General features: G+C 38.8%; 1 protein-coding gene and 1 long non-coding RNA gene across 8 annotated transcripts in view; one reads left to right on the forward strand and one right to left on the reverse strand.

Moving 5' to 3' along the window:
• Nucleotides 1–17,617, forward strand: part of WNK1 (WNK lysine deficient protein kinase 1) — a 105,694-nt gene that overhangs the window by 11,681 nt on the left and 76,396 nt on the right. The gene's annotated exons all lie outside the window — the stretch shown is intronic.
• LOC136015893 (uncharacterized) overlaps nt 916–17,617 on the reverse strand; it is a 35,230-nt gene continuing 18,528 nt past the window's right edge. For 2 of the 5 annotated variants that reach the window (XR_010613397.1, XR_010613389.1), the window contains 2 exons: nt 11,068–11,155; nt 916–8,130 (listed from right to left, as the gene is read on the reverse strand). This is a non-coding gene — a long non-coding RNA (uncharacterized LOC136015893). The remainder of the gene's footprint in view (nt 8,131–11,067; nt 11,156–17,617) is intronic. The other 3 variants (XR_010613403.1, XR_010613400.1, XR_010613401.1) reach the window with 2 other exon arrangements.

The following is a 17,617-nucleotide window of genomic DNA, read 5'->3' on the forward strand; positions in this document are numbered from 1 at the left end:
CATCTCAAACCGTTCTATAATTCCATGAACATCTGTGATAAAAAACTGTCTTTAATACTCAGACTTCCTCTAGGAAGAGTTGCATGTGTTTCCTATGGGCTCCCTCTGGTTTTGTAGACTACCTAATTGAATGCTCAATGCTTTTCAGTGGTTGTGGCAACAAAAAAGTGAGAAATGCGAGGAGGAAGAACATGAAATTTTGGCTTCTTGTCATTGTCATCTTGTGTTTGCAGAAAGTGGAAAGATCCCGGAGAATTGTTTTAGGTTGCATTTGTGTTTGGAGTTAGTTTCATGTACAGAACAAACATAAGTAGTTAACATCCTTTTGTTTAGGGACTGCATTTTTTTGTCTGTGTAGGAGAACAAATCTTTCCAGATGCTTTAGATTGTAACATAGCTACTAAAGAATGATACAGTAATTTGTCCCTTCTGTTTGTGTGCTTGTGATGAAAACAGTTCTGTCCAAATGAGTTTCATGATTTATTCAGGTAGTGTGTCTGTAAAGCAAAGCTTGCTACAGTTAAGTTAGACTAATGTGGCTTAGTATCCTATACTGGTTGCTCCCTTTTTTTGCTTTTTTTTGACAGACTGGTGATTTTTCTTTACAGTTGGTGTTCCCAGAGTTTTCAAGGTGTTTGCACAGATGCATCAAATGGGGTATATAGGGCTTGTCATGGAACTGTGTATGTAATGGGGAGGGTAAAAAACCTGGTGCCACAACAGTAATACATCACAAATTACAGCAGTTCAGTGCAACTGAATGTGACTAAATTTATTAGGTAGCACTTCAAATAGGAAAAATAACCAGTTGTCTTGTCTACATCTTGGGACTAGAGTTCAGAAAGAATAGCTTTTTTCCTTGCATGCAGTATGAAATCTTACTTCTCAAGTTTGGGCAAACCCCAGAAAACTAAGCAGAATGGAAGTTTGATTTATTGGTGTTGGAGACTCTTAAATCTGTCATTACTGTTGACTTAAGTGGTTTCTTCTAAGGAACTTTGGGAGTTTAAAAGGCATTTATAAGACAAAGGTGAGGAATAGCAAACCCTTGATTCTTAGGGTGTACAAGACATTGATTTTGATGTTTTAGAACCAGGCAAGTTTAAAACAATTAATTGATTCTGAAAATTCACATTGCTATGAATGGCTAGTTCATGAAAGTATCATTAATATAATACTTGTACTAATGTTTGTAGGTTTCTTCACTGCTTTTTGCCATAATAACCTCTCTTTCTAGTCTTAGTTTAGTAATATCTTGTTGAATAAGCTACTTACTGCTGTCATACCTCAATTTCTCAGTATTTTACAAACTTATGGATTAAATATGTGTGTAACTTACAGGAACACCTAAAGTAATTTTCTTCATGAATTCAGTCTTTCAGCTGTATAAGGGCAGCAGCTAATAATGATGAACATCTTGTTGCTATTTGCTGTGGTTTATTTAGTATTTTGTAATTGTGAACCTGCACATTTTGTCTCTGAGGTAAAACTTTGTAACTGTAATTTAGGTGTTTGAAAGGGTTATTTTTGGCACTGGAGAGATGTCTATCCCAAACCTGTGTTTGTGGCCTAGTTAATGGTAGATGACTAGCTGTCCCAGAAGGTGTTCTGGATCTGTTTTCTTGTATAAATAGATGAAGAGCTCTAAAATGTTGAGTAGAATGGGAGTGAGAAAAACTTTGCCGAGTATTGCTTCCCCAGATGTGGAGGTGTTGGGAAAACTAATGTATCTACGCTATAAATGGTTTCTGCTTGATAAACCTGTACTGTACAATCCTATTATTCCTTGGCATCTGGGAGAACGCTTCCTTAGATTCTAAACCATGTAAGTGATAGGGTTTTGAATTGGAGGTTGCTGATAAACTAGAGAAGAATCTGCAAGAGCTCTGGTAGTCCTTTTTTCACATAGGGAAATAAACACTAGTGCAAACAGTGATGATTTTAAACGGTGAAGCAAAGAAATGGTTTGGTGTTGTGAAGAAGGCTTCAGTAGCTTTAGATTAGGTCAGGCTAATCAGAGGAGGCAAGCCAGGATCAGGTGTGCTAAAGCAGCTCGATGTACCTTCAACATCAACCAAATACTTCTCCAAATTCTTTTTGTGGCAGAATTTACTTACCACTGAGTTGCTCAGCTGAAGTTTTGCTTCACTACAGTTCTGCAGTGGTTTGACCTCTGTCAGAAAACAGCTGTGATTTCTAATGTGGCATCTTATAAGATAAAACTGAATTTTTAAAGTATGCTTGTGTTGTGTGATTTTACTGTTGTATCACATCCAAGACTATATGTTGCTCAACTGCTGATCTTGATAACTTTTTGCAACAAACCACATGGCTTGGGTAAGCTTATAAAGTTTGAAGGAGTGCAACTACTTTATCTAAAATCATGGGTAAATACCAGGTAATGATGCAACTGATATGCACGTTAACTAAGTTGGTGTGGATGAGTGCAGTTAAAAAGCAGCAGGCTGAAGCATAGTGATGTTTTAAGTATACTTTGTCACTTAAGAGGAGCATGAAATCTGGGGGAGTTGGCATTGGAATTTAGAATGGAAAGAATGAGTTGGTTGATGATGTAGAAAACTATTTTCCACTTTCCCTTTGACTTCTGTCCTTATCTTCTTTGGCAATAATATGCAGGGAAATGGTATCTTTTGTTTTTCATGTTCCTGTGTGGGAATGGTAATTGTTCTTGCTTCTTACCTGTTCAGGAAGTATTCTTGTTCCTCCCCACCTCCCCACCCCCCCCAACAAAACACTGTATCAGTCATTGCCAGTGTCATTTTTTTTTTTTTTGCTTTATTTTCTAACTTTGGCCTTCCTGAATCCTCCTGCGGTCCCATCTGGCAAAACAAGGATTTTTGTTTTTTCCAACCGCCACCGTGCAGTCTGGAATGGAGCAGATTTTGTATCTGTATTCATCTATCCTATGTAAAAGAATAATGAGCATGGTTAAAACCTGTGTCTAAATTTTGACTCATTCTTACAAACTTAGATTTTTCCAGCTGGTAAATCAATCTTCTCCATGCAAATGTGCTTACAGTTCTCTTGGGAATTTTGCCTTATAATCTTGCCTTCTGCCTTCCCCCTTCTCAGGCGAAATCTCTTTCCAGGAAGGGAAAAAAAATCCATGGACTAGATTGAGCTTCAGCTGAATAGGGTGTCTCATTTCAGATATACTTTCTGCTGCTTCTCAGATGACCAAAATGTAAGTGACAGCTGAGTTGTCTGTCCTGGGTCAAGGGCAGTCCAACTCAGCAGTTTCCCTTTCCTCTTCCCTGAGTTTTGTTTGGAAGCAGTAGTGATTTGCCATTCTATGCAGTCATCCTCTTGTCATGAAGACCAGATGGAAATACGTCAGTTGTTTCATGCATAAATACTCAGTCCAACAGCTGTGAATTTATCAGGAGTCACTGGGATCACAAGTTGGTGACCAGATTGTTACTTTAGAGGTCCCTAAGCATTACTCTAAATAAAGCTGTGCTGTGAAACTGTTAAAAAATGCTCTAAGACTCTCTGAGAGAAGAGGAATGAAGTTGAACTGCTTAAATGCAAATTCTTCTTTCAGGTGAAGTTACAATTCTTTTTCTAAAGTATTACAGAAGCCCTCTTCTACTGATGATAAAGTTTCAGCCACTGAGGCTGGATTTTGCTGATGCTATTCTTAAAGTAACTAAAAGGATTGCTCTGAAATCTTCTAGGTGTCTCCTTTCCTTTTGTAGTTTTATTAGGTAAGAACAGTTATTCAGGCTGTTAGCCAGTGGTCTTTTGGCCAGTTGATAATCCTTAGTCTGTGTTTCAGTATGTATTCCTAGCAAAAAAAGCTGAGATACCTGATGTGATCCTAGCTAGCAGTGAATCGAGTATAATCAGATTAGTCATAAATCTACTTGATGCTGATAATGAAGGGGGTTAACTTGACTTTGCAGGTTGCAGAGGCTTTTTCCTGCCATCCATATGCAAATAATCCTTGATTTATTCAGATAATATTGAGAAGAGAGGGGTGGAAGTCTGCCAGTGGGCATTGGCTATTTGGTTGCAAAATACAATGTGTTGCATGGGCTGCTGAGCATAATGTGAAATAAAGTGCCATAAAAAAACCCTTGAGTGCCAAGTCCATGACTGAAAAAACACTTAAGTGGGAGAATGGACATGGTCATTAACTTAAAATAGCTTTTCTGCAGAAAGCTAATGTAAACTAAGATTGTAGTTCTTAACTAGTGAACACTGCAGTGCCTACGACTGAAATAGAAATAAAACAAAAATTTGGAATAATTACAGATGTGCTAAAACAAACCCCAAACCAACCAAAACTGGTAAATTCTCCAGCCCTTGTGGTGTTCAAGGCCAGGTTGGACAAGGTGTAGTGGAAGGTGTCCCTGCCGGTAGCAGGGGCGTTGGAACTAGGTGACCTAAGGTCCTTTTCAACCCAAACCATTCTATGATTCTATGAAAACAAGTGGGGAAATTGGCTATGTTTTAGTCAAAGAACCTGCTTCTCAACCTGACACACACGCACACACCCCGCCATGTTTCCCCAACCCAAAACAAAATCCCAAAATACTGCATTGTCTGGTTGAGTTGCTTTGTCTGCATACATGCCATAGATTTCACTTTCGCTTCCAGGTATTTCAGTTTTTTCTGGCTTGTGGAATAGAAGCCTTTGCAGCCAGTGTGAAAGAGGTGATTTGCATCTCTAGAGGTTTTGGAAGTCTAGTGGGAGTTAGGGAGGCTGCACCTGTTCTGGAGTCCTTTAATGAGGTTTTTGTAGCCCTTGAATTGCTCATGTCCTTCAATGAAAATTTCTGTTGTGTTTGAATCCATGTGGTTGGTCTGGGTGTCAGGAACTGAGAGCATGCTTTTCACTGATATATCAGTGGTCTTTATGGACATGTATTTTGAAAAGCCTATGACTTCCTTGCTTCAGAATCATGATGGACTTCAGTTCTCCCTGTTCTCTGGCTTTCTGTAAGTTGTCTGGAATAGGTCATATTCAGATAAATGTTCGTGGTTTTTTAGCCATATATCTCTTGCTTTGGTGTCAAAGGAAGTCTTTCATCTGGAACATCCATCTGAATGGATGTTTACTAGTTTAGTGTCAGGTTTACGATTTGAGGATCTGGGAGCCATCAGTGTGTGCTCTTGGAAAGAGCAGGTATTGCTATTGGAAACAGCAGGTATAGCTGTTAGCTTTGCTGTCTTTTGCTGGTTTTGGGCAGCCTGTTACTCATGGTAGGATGATGAAGTATCTCAAGTTTTGAATGATGTCTTCTGTCAAGCAGAGATCAAAGGTTGTGGTGCTGTGCACTTTTTCACATCTTGGGACACATCAAAGATAAGAGGGGTCAGCTGTCTTACTGGGGAAACTGAGCTGCATTAATTTGCCTTTTTATCACTTTAGTTTCACTTTTTGGTAAGCATCTGTGGCTATTGTGCTATTTGGTTTTTAGTTCTTCCTGAATGGTGGAAGTGCAGAGGCTATTTTGTATCTAGCAACATGCCCACATGCCCATTACCCTGGAGTTTCTAATAGGACTGTGACTGGTGGTGGTGTAACTTGGAGATTACATGTTGGCTTTTATTTATTTGTTCTCCTGTTCCTGTTGAAATACTTGCCAGGATTTTTTCTTTATCGTGATTCCTCCTGTAGCGTCTGTGGAAAAAATGTTTGATTGGATGATGAGTCTTGGTTTCATCTGTCTTGTATCTTGGCTTCTAATTCAATATCTGACTAGCACTAGTATATTGTATAAGCTAACTATAGAGACCCAAGTGGTTATTCAATGACAAGTATGCCATATTCCGTGAAAAAAGTGGTGCAGAAGAAACAAGGACAAAGGCGGCTTACCAGTAGACTTGTGGCACTGCAGCTGCTTTCCACAGTTGTTACTGATGTGAGGCGATATTAGGTTATTTTGCCTTCTAGATCTTGGGTGTCGAGTATGTTTTTCTTTCACCCTGAGGGTCAAAGACATGATGTGTGTTGGCTAGTCTTCTGTCTTGCTGTTTCCTCTTACCTTCTTCTAAGAACTACCCTGCTGGATTACTTGTGGATCTAATTTGGATACTGCAGCTGTGGTGCTTTGGATAGAAAACACCTTCTGGAGCTACTAAACAATAGTTGAAAGCTTCATGTGTTATGTTTGGAGTGTTGCACTTTAGAAAACAGAACCTGTAGAGTATTAGTAGTTTTCTGATTTTGTTCGGAAAAGATTGGCAAATGGAGCAATAGTTGCTGTTAACTCTCTTCAGTAACTGTCCTAAAGGCATTAGAGGAGTATGCTCTTGTGCTGAGTGACTAAAAATCTAAGCATTATGGTAGCAGAGAGTTGAAGTTGCAAAAGAAAAGTCATTTTGGAGAGTTCTTTGGCTAAAGCAACACAAAGAGACATCTTTCTTGCTTTTGCAGCCTCTCTGGGCATTGCTGGCAAAAATCCTACCACAACAATTCAGTATTTGAATGTTCAGTGCAGGACAATGGTGACAATGTGCAAGACATGGGTGAGAATTCCTAAAATGATGGTTAAAATTATTAAGCTGTTCATAACTGAATTCCTTTGCGTTTCCCTGCATCAGTTGGCATAATGTGCAAGTTGATACCTATTTTGCTTCTTCCAAAAGTATGAAAGTCACGTATTTGTCTTCCATATTCATGATGGACTGGATTTCTTCAGTAGGACTGTTGACCTTAATCTAAGGGACAGCCTGTATCTCGTTCCAAATGAGCTCTGTCCTCATTAGTCACTGGAAATACTCTGCATATAAATTTCATCTAATGCCATGAAACCTTTCGGTTTTAACCTGGATGGTAGCGAAATGAAGAGTCCATGTCTGAGAGCCCAGAACTGAGAAATCAGACGTATATATTATTGCAATACTCTTGAGTTAGTGCAATATGGGTGATTAATGTGCTTAACATCAATGTCCGTTAGGCATTTTCTCCTTTTGGCAATGTGAATACAGTTCACTCATCCAGTTAGGAAGCTGCTTACTGAACTTGGTTACTGTGCTTTTGGAACTGCAGAGTCAAGCAGATTGAGAGTTCTGTTTTATAGCATAAGTATGTAACTTTCTTGAAGTCTGGATCTGTAATGGTTTGTAGTTTTGCAAGCTGTCTTTGGAAGAATTGTGTTGGTAACGCTCTATAGTTACATAGTGGTCATCTACTTTTATATTCTTTGCAAGGACACTTGAGGCTAATGCATCATGTAGCACCACTTACTTTTTTGATTCCTGTCAGAGGGTCCTGCTTTCACTTGTCCAACTGGTGTGTACCTTAACCCCCTGGGCTGCAAGCTTTTAAGCCAGGTGTCTGTCTTGAGCTTAATTGTTTAAGAAGCTTCAGCAAAGATAGTACATATCCTTCAGGGAAAAGTGCTTGCTTTGTTGAATCCATCAGTGCCTTAAACTTTTATATTTCAGAGTTGTGAAGCAGGGACATAAAAGCAGTGTTAAGACAGGGGGGTTGTCTTTGAGGAAGCATTTTAAAGTAAACAGTTTTCAGATAATAAAGCTTTAAAATAAGTGGTATTTTCTAGACTAGGCGTACTTGGAAACTGTTATCTTTTTTAAACTCCAAAGACTTGATCCACATTCTAGCCTGTCAGTAGTCTCTTGTTAGCGCCCGTATGATGCCATATGAAGCAGTTTGTTCAACTTCCAATGCATATTGGCTTTGTGCTTTAAAAACGTATAATTACTTTTTGTGCAGCATATGCAAGTCAGTCCCTCAGGATAGGAAATGCAAGATAGAAAGCTGTACAATATAATTCAGTTCCCTTATTTGTGTTGCAACTGTTTAAGCTGATAAAGTTTAATATCCTCAGAAATTACTTGCTTCATCAGGACATAAGTGTCTCTGGAGGAATAGGAGATGATTTTTTCAAGTGTAGAATCTTCTGTGGAACAGCAGGCTTTACTTCTGCAGATGCAGCAGACTTTGCAGCTATTAACCCCCAGTGTTCAGATGATTGAGAACTAGCTTTTGTACTGGTATGCTGTAGTTGGTCTGATGCAAACATCTGTGATAATATATTGATAGAATGGTCTTAGTTACAGTAAATTTGGATCTTGCAAAGCGACTTCCTTATTTTAAAAGCAAATGTCTTGGTCGAAATCTGCCTTTCCATGAGCCTTAAAGAAAAAAAAAATATGGATAGAATGGGATATATATATATAATTACTAGATTTGGCAGTTATCCTTTTCTCTCAAGTGTATTTTAACATACAGGAGTTTCTATGTTTACAGTTGGGCTGTAAAAGGTTAAATACCTTTTGGATTTTTCATATCAAACTGGACTCTTGATGTTAAGGGTTTAAGTGAAATAGGAAACAAGGGCCACTGGCAAACCAAACACTTGCTATACAGACTGCAGAGTTAGAGAAATGTTTTGTTGTGGCTTTTTTTTTTTTTCTTAATCATAGTAGTCATGATTAGGGGGTAGGAAAGAGGGAGGGAAGGGGAAATAAAAGTCCAAAGAAATGTATGTAAGTGAAACAAGTGCAAAAAATCTAAACAGTCTAAATATAGCTATAATCAGAGTAGTAGTTGCCTTTCTAGTTTTGTTGTAGTGTTTAGTATCTAGTACACTGTGTGGGAATTCCTCTTTAATTAGCTAAGAGTCTGTTCTGTGCTATGTCTGATGTTGTTTGCCCTTCCTGGGAAGTAGAAATTTGGAAGTGCTTTGTAAGGAAGGGCTGATTGGCAGGATCTTACAACAGGAAAAGGTGGTTATCCCTTGGATTACCTGGAAGTTGTTCCCTACATTTATTAAAATGAAACCCTGGGTACTTGCAGCTGTAGTTTCCCTGTGGTCTTAAGTTTTCACCATGTTCTTACGGCACCATCTCCTTCCACTGTCTTCAGAAACAACATGAATATTGAAGGGCATCCTATTTCTACAAAGCTGGTCTCTGCTGGTAGATCTCTCTTCAAGTCCTTATTTAGATGCAAGCATACTGAAGTCAGAGATAAGAAGAGTTCATAGTGGCACAAATTTCAGTTTCTATCTTACAGCTTTATACATGTGACTAATTCTGAAATGGAATCGTTTGGACTGAGTCAGCAATTTAGTATGCTGAAAGTGGTCATGTTATCTTAGTTTGGTTTGCACTGAGTATAGTTGCTCTGCAGATGTAGACCCAAAAGGATGGGTTATGTGAACCTTCAACCGAAAGTGACTAAGTATGGACCAGGTCTATCTGAAAAAGCATACTTCGGAGTTACAAGAAAGTTTCTGTGAGATCCAAAACGTGTTGGAAACATAGAAGAGATTAAAATAGCCTCAAAAAACTAGTAGCCTCTGTAGCCAAAGTGCTCAGGGCAACAGCAAGCGGGGGGAACTGTGGTTCTTTGTTTGCAGTGCAGTCTGGATTTTATTACTTGCAAAGGGAAATCACAAGGGGGAATGTCTGTTTCTGATGGACAGATATGTTGTAACTCATTCTGAAGAAGCCTGTTCATAAATTTTTCATCTTGCTAGCAGCTTTGAAGATAGGACTGTAACTCAGACTGTGATTCATCTGTCCAGCTCCTTCTTATTGGACAGCATGTTGGTATGCCCTCTTTCACAGTTGCAGGCTGTTAAGTATTGATGCTGGTACAGTCAATAATAAATTCTGAGTTTTAAAACTTTCTGCTCTGTACTTTAATATTACTGCTAGCTACTGAAGCCTATTTCCAATATTTCTGGGATGCTTGGTCTTCATTTTCAGTAAACAATTAGAAAATGAGGAGTTGCTAAAGTACTTATCTTTCTTCTCTGCGTCTTTAGTAATAATTCAGTTTTGTGGCCCAAACTAAGAAACTTGCAGTTCTAAGTACAGAACCCTGTGGTGGCAATGAGAAAGCTGTCTTAAGAATTTGCTTGTATTTTGAGGATTTAAAGCTATCTAATGACACTTCCACCTTTTGATTCCCTAGCAAAAGAGGTCTTAGAATTGGATTCCCAAGAGACTGTTTCACACATCTGACTGTTGAAATTACTGAGAGCTCTACTTGGATCATAGTGATTCTCTGGAAAAGCTATTATACATTGTAGTGGTTAGGTCTTAAGGAGAAAAGAATACAAAGCTACCTCAAACTCTTCAGAAAAAAATGGTGAGGTTCTCATGAGTATCTCTAGATACTAAGCATTCAAACATTAGAATTTTGATTGGCACTTGGATTGTTTCTGACCTAATTGAAGAAAATGTGGGCAGCAACAGAGGATGGACAAGGAACTAGTTCTCAGGTGCTTCTAGACTTCTCCTCATATATGCTTTGTCCTGATTCTGCTTGCATCCTGTTGCCTGGTAGCTGGACAGAAGGCTCTTATTCTGAAAATGCATGTGGCTGCTCTACTACGTATCTGTCCAGAGATCCATCTGGCCAGTGTTTCTGCCTGTGAAAAAAAAGGTCTTGTGTAGCCTCAATTGTCTCAAGAGTGGGGAAAGATAATTCTTGCTTGACCTTTCTAGCAAGAGTAAGCCTGTGTACTTGTTGAAGTAGTAACTAGTGGATTTGAGACTAAAACCAGATCTGAATGTCTGTTATCTTTATGATACTGTGTTTAGCTGAATTAGGTTGTTTTACTGAGATACTGCTTGAGATTTTGTGGTGGGGCAAGGAATTCAGTTTAAACAGAAACATGAAATGTCTCAAATCTAGTTACCCACTCTTATCCCTACAGATATGTAGTTACTGCCATTGAAGCAAGGGATGCAGTACCAGAACACTTGTGCAGCTTTTTTGGTAAACCGTTTTTGAATTCCAGCTGCCATGGCTTCTTGTGTACATGGGTTTGCTGGACATGCAAGAGTGTGTTTCAGATGGAGCCCTGGTGCTAGAAATGTTTTCAGGTAACTTTTTGGCTAAGGAAACTTCTTCAATGTTAAACGTAACTAATAAATGTGCTATATGATGCACAGAGCATCAGATGTTTCGCTGTATGGGATGACTATTTGCATCTTGCATTTTTATTTTTATTTGGATGCACTTTAGTTCACAGCTAAAATTAATTTTGAACTGCAACTAAAGGTCTTCAGTGTGACAAAGTAGGAGGTAAATTGAAAACAAGGAAGTGTGCTTACAAGTTGTCATGAGCCATTTAAGGTAGACCCTCCGGACCGTGACATCTTCAGTTCATATAGTTTGTCTTCAAGAAATTCCTTCAGTATTCTGTTCAAACAAGTAAAGTGGCATCAGACCAAGGACAGAAAGTATGTGACTAAAACACACTGGAGTGAGAAACAGATTTTTTGGATAAGCTTGTATCAGTTTGAATAGCTGATTCATAGATAGGTTATGGTGAGTATATAACATTTTCTAGGTCATGGTTGGTCTTCTGGCAGTGCAAGATAATCCCAGTAGTGTTCTTCAGAGAGAAAAACTCTTTCGTTAAATACAGAATAGCCTTGCCAATGGCAGTACTACCATATGTAGTTCCCAAATTCCATGAAACAAATCCTGAATATTCATTTTAAGCTTCCTCTAGCATTTTTCCCTGTCTGTTAGCTTTGAATCACCTTTGAGATTACCCTCTTCATCTTGATTGTGTTACAACACTGGATTTTAGTTGTCAAAGGATGTTGAAGCCTTTTCTTGCAGGACAAACTAATGCTTAAGTGTGGGTGTGGGTTTTTGTGGTTCGTTCCCCACCCTTTTATTTTTTTCTTGCTGCAGCTTCTATGAATATAGTCCTTTTATGTCTGAGGTGTTCATATTTTTACCTTGATTTACTGTACAGCAAATCACTTGCAGTTTTTAGGTGTTGTATCCTTTGTTGCTTTAGGTAATGGGAGCAAACTGGTCTCTCAGTCTGCATTTCAATTACACTATGTTTTCTCTTACTTTTTCACTATTTTTTAAATGATTCGGGGTTGAACTGTAAAGCCAATTATGCATCTGGATGCAGAGGATGCTTTGTGATGCCAGTGTTTAGTTGTCCATTCTACCACTGGCCTACTCTTAAGTATTTGAGTGTCTTAAGTATTTGAGGGTTTTCTTTCTCCTGACTCCCTATGCTCTATTTCCTTGCTCTGTAAAAGATAATGTGCATATTCCTACATTTGCATGTTAGTGGTACTTTTGATATTTTCTGAGATATTTGACTGTGAGTAGCTTTTCTACATCTTATGTGGTATTTCTCAAGGAATATGTACATGGTGCATTGTAAACATAAGTGTCTCTGATGTCTATGGTATCATTGTGAAAGTCTGCAATAAACATACTAGTGGTGCAAGAATGATTTCATAAGACAACCTGTGAGGTAAGCAGAGAAAAATTATTACTGCTTCCCTTTATGAGAAGCCTGAGATGAAGACGGTCATTCTGGTAGGTTGCAGGAAGACTGTGTTATTGATCAAGTGAGTCTCAAAAATACCCAAGTGCTCCTCCAGTGTGTTTTAGGACTTTCATGTTTGGAAATGCTTGTACTAATACTAGTACTTATGCAAGGTATTCCTGAGACTTCATCTAAAATGCAGATTTTGGTCCCCCCATGAAACTCATAGTTTCTGGAACTCTTTAGTCTTTCCAAACAGGAGATCCCTTTTTTGTTTTGTTTCTTGCAAAAAATGTGCAGAACACCTGGTAATTATTTGAGGAGTTTATGATGAATCCCTGAAGGATCTCTGAATGAGACATGGTTGGCTTGGAGTTCTCTAGTGATTATTGTCAGGATTTTCTGTTGGCTGCCGGTAGTTGGCCTACACTTCATACATCATCCTGTCATAACTGATAGTAATCCACAATTCTGTAAATTAAATGAAGTACTTTCTTTTGGATGTCTTTGCAGAGAAAGAAGCAAAGCTGTGAAGTGTAACTGCATACACAATATATGTACCAATGTTGTGTGTAAACTTGAAGCTAGCATGCACTATAGGCTGGTGTGAGCTTATTTTACGACTGGAAGAGTGCAGGGGCAGCCTTGCAGGGACTGCTGCTTAAATAATAGCATAGACCATTCGAGATTATTGCCTCTAGGCTTTATGGTGGTGTTTTTGCAAAGAAACTTGTCAGAGGCACAGGAACATTACTAATTCTTGTGTATCTTCTACTTTGATATTAGTAAATCTTTGGAGTCATCTTGACACTTCTGCATGGATTTCCAGCCAGCTTATTAATGCAGCTTCTCATCAGAGGGTTAATTCTTACCCTTTGCTAATAGCTTTGTGACATATATAGGATGAAGTACTGTAGCATGGTTCTGATTCTCTAAATTGATATGCCTTTATCAGAGTCTGTTAAGGGTTCACCCTGTTCTGGACATGTAGCTTTTCATAAAAGGACTCTTACAGTCATGCAGAAGTATGTGAAATAAAAAGAGTCGCAGTTGGTTTTTTGATGGAATGAGTCAATAAATCTGTAAGGTAACCAGAATAGATCGTGGAGGAGGCTTTTTCCTGCAATACTGTCATCCGCTGAATGGAGAATTGGATTTTCATAGTAAAATTAAACTGAGATGATTGGATGTACCTTTGCTGTCACTGACAAAGCAATCAATTCATTGCAAAATGAGAGTTGACATGAGCTTCAAAACTTTTAATGAGGCATCTGAGCCAAGTGACAAGATGGTCCAGCTGGTTAATAGCTCATCAAGAATTCCGTTCAGCTAACACTTCAATTCTTTAATAAGCTGTATGTAATAAGCATAAGCCTTTTTGTGAACTGGAATCAGATAGCAAGCATATCCATTTATCTTCCATGGATCAAATAGCAATTTTAAAGTGAAAATAAGTAGATGAGCTCTCTGTTCTAATGCTGATTATTTTTGTATAGCCCACCAGTTTGATTACTGTCCCTCATGTTCAACCTCTCAGAATAAATAAATTGAATAAAACTTTTAGCCATCTTCTTTTCCAGACTGCGTAAGGAAACACAGATGCTGCCTAGAGCAACCCTAGAATAGAAATGACTGAAGCCTAAACAGTTGCTTGCCATTCTTAGTTCAGATTCCTGAGGACCTGAGAGATTCCAGAAGAGGTCATGTCTAAGCTATAGTTTTCATATCTACTGTTTAAAATTTTTCTCTTATTGGTTGTGTGGAGAGCAAAGGAAAATCTATAATTGATTTGATGAACGTATGTGTATAGTTGTTAATTTACTCTGAAGCTGCTGTGAAGTTTTCATGGCAGTATTCTGATGAGTGCAAGTTTCTAAAAGGAAATTGTGAGATTAGGCAATGTACTGATTAGTCTTAGTCATTGTTTTCTGCAGAAGCAGATGAATTCGGTTTATTTCTGCAGTTTGGCCTAGTTTGTGTATGTTTGTGCTGATGTGAGACCGTGGGGAGAGTAATATAGACTTGTATCAGTGTGTATATTCACACACAACACAGCTCTGGAAAACAAGCTGGTAATCTGGTAGAGATTTATAGGTGGTACAATTTGACTTATGTTTAATTTTCCTCAGGAAAGTGAGGTGTTTTACTGCCAGGTACATCATATTCATGCTGCTCACAGTTTTAATGGTAATCTTCACTGACTGAATTCTTCAAAAGCCTGCCAGCCAGGCTTCTGGCTGGCATAGCCCTTTTGGACTTGTAATAGATTCTCTTCTCTGTCATTATCTTCTTAAGAGGAACTTGAGGTACAGCTGACTGCCCAGTCTCTAAGCAATATGCTTGAATCTGACTGTCTCTGGTGAGAATGGGACATGAGCCTTCCATCTAATATTGCACATGGTTTTGAAGCCCACTGGTGTAGCAATGCTGCACCAAAGTAGCAATTTTTTGTCATTGCTGAAAGTAAAAAATTCCCACAGTGCTACTGTAACAAAAAATCAACTTTGTTACTGGAAGTTGTACTTTAAGATTTCTTGTTCCTTATGTAAAGAGGAAGCGTACTGATCTACTGTTGTCCTGCAGAAACAGAAATGGTTTTCTACTGCTGCGTTTCTGTTGCACGTCGTATTTGCGTGCTTCTTACACTTCTGATCCCACTTCTGCCATTCGTTCCATGTGAGGAAGTGAGGCAGAATGACTTTATATCTCACCAAGTTAGTGAGTTTAACAGTGTTCCTAACCTCTCCCCCCGCTTTGTTTTTTTTTAAAGCATGTTCGGTTTTGCATGTTGTAGTTATTCCTTACTGCCTGCTTCCTGTACTGCAGTAACAGTATTAGCGGTGTCTTATTCTGAATGTTCTTGTGAATTATGGGATCCTGGAAACTTGAGGATTTGGCCAACTTTTTCTCTAGCTGAAGACCTAGAAAGGACTATGTAGTTGTGACTAGTTACAGGTCAGTTGTGTTTAATGATGCTAGAACTTGGTTCAAGCAAGCACAAACTTCAGTTTTGATGACCTTTCTGTTATCCGGAGACTTGCCGAGGGTGTGTCTTCACGCATAGGTTAAGTCTATAACATTGCTGCCACCAGGTGTCTTAGATGCTGCTACTGCTATTGCTGGCAGAGGTGCTGCTGCCTATGTAAAAGTCTGAAGCAAACATATTAGAGGGGTTTAATTACTGGTGGTGTTCCCCCCCTTATCCTGTGGTGCCGAATCATAGCTTCATCCAAATGGACAAACAGTGGCAGGATAAAATGAGAAGTGGTGCTGGTATCTCTGTCACATGCATAGGCTTTAGTTGCAGATACTCCCTCTTCAGTGTTAATACAAAGTTGTATTTCTTATTTTCTGAAGTTTACTCAAGTATTGATTCTTTCAGGGTATATGTAATTGGCTTCTCCAGACTAAACCCTGACTGATGAAGGCTTCTATCTATTCTTCTTCTGTCTAATCATTAAGAGTTTCATTTCTTTGTTCCTCTTCTTCCCCTCATCAGTTTACCCAAATATCAGCTCTGCAAAATGTAATTTGTTTCCTTAATTCTAATCTTTGGGCAGCAGCAATAAACCTGCATGCATTTGATCATGTGAGGTGCTGCCATCAAGGACAGGTTGGACAAGGCTTCGAGCAACCTGGTCTAGTGGAAGGTGTCTGCCCTTGGCAGGGGGGTTGGGACTAGATGATATTTAAGGTCCCTTCCAACCCAAGCCATGCTATGATTTATGGTTCACTGTATCAGCCTGTATCTATGGTAAGAGAAAGGACAAGAAACAATTTAAATTTTTGGTGTGTTTTTAATGAGCTAACTGCATCTTCTGATAAATTTTGCGCAGTGCTACTATTGTTGTGTATTGAAATGCCAGAAATTAAGAGAATGTACACCAGGAAACAGTATTAACTAATGTGAATAATCCTTCAGCCTTTCATTTAGGTTGATGACTTGTGTACTTTACTGAAACTTAAAGCATTTTTAATAGCTTGTGTAAGAGGAAGCCTACAAAAGAATCTTCCCTCTGAATTAGGAACTTTAAAAAGTGTAATACATAACTGTTTTAAGCCTAATCTTTTCCATTGTGTTAGATGTGTATATTATATTTGAGTGTACTCTTTCTCAAGGTTGTTTGCATACTCCACAAAGGCTGCCTGTAGCTTATATAAAATTGATTCTTGTTGTGGAGATTTGCCAAGCAGCTATGTGGGATTTTACTTTCAGTAAGTAAGTGTTAACTTGGCATTGCACTCTATTCCACTCGCCATCCTCAGGAATGTTGTCTTCCATCTTTAATCTAAGAGGAGAAAAGGGACTGAAAACTTTTGGGCCCCTCTCTACATGGAAGACATTGAATTGCTGGAGCATATCCAAAGAAGAGCAACGGAGCTGGTGAAGGGTCTAGAGCTCAACTCTTACAAGGAGTGGCTGGGGAAACTGGAGTTGTGCAGCCTACATGCTTACATGTACATGAACAACAGCTGTTCAGCTCCATGTAATCATTTTTTTTGTGTTCAGTGCCATGTAGAAAGGTATACTGGTGGAGGGGTCTGTGTAGATCCTTGATCAATTTCAATTTCTGTGGTTGTACAGGGATGTGTTTTGAACAGTCACTTCCCCCTCACTTCCTTTTTTCTCTCTGCTAGTCTTTAACACTGACACTGGAAAGTCTGAAGAGGTTTGTGCTGACGCAGAAGTAGATGTGGGTCTTACTCACTGACACTTCCATTGCTAGGTACTAACTATGTAATGTTGGGTGATTTTTAAGCTCTCTGGATTCTTTGTTGATATTTTGTTAATCTAGCTCAATGGTCACTGTGCTCTTTTTTTCCTCTAAACTGCTAAATTTTTTCAGGATGAGAACACTGCAGCCCGCAAAGCCTCAGTTCCATTAACAGTGCTGAATATCAGAGTGCAGTCTTGCTAGCTTCTCCTCTGATGACCCCTCATTAACCTTGCCTAAAAGGCTTGCAAAGCCTTTCTCATATGCTGCAGAAATGCACACAGAAGAACATTTGTCCGTTCTGTATGCTACTTCTTCCTCTGGATAATAGGCTGGGAGCAGCAGTGTCTTCCCCTCAAATTTTCAGACATTTGAAAAGTTTGATGAAATGCTGCTTGCTGTAACCTCAGCACAGATAATTTCCCATGGTTGTGATTCAGGCTGTCTATTAATTCAACAGGACTTTGAAGTCTGTCATGGCTGTACACTTTCAGATCACATCACCTGAAGACAGTTCATTGCTACTAATTTTTCTATTGTGATTTCTAATGCATCTCTTTGGATAAAAGCTACATAGTGTTGCTCTACTGTAGTTTAAAAAAATCAAACCAACAACCCACTAACTGTCACTGTAACATTAGC

Source organism: Lathamus discolor, chromosome 1, assembly GCF_037157495.1.
Source record: "Lathamus discolor isolate bLatDis1 chromosome 1, bLatDis1.hap1, whole genome shotgun sequence".
Lineage (NCBI taxonomy): Eukaryota > Metazoa > Chordata > Aves > Psittaciformes > Psittacidae > Lathamus > Lathamus discolor.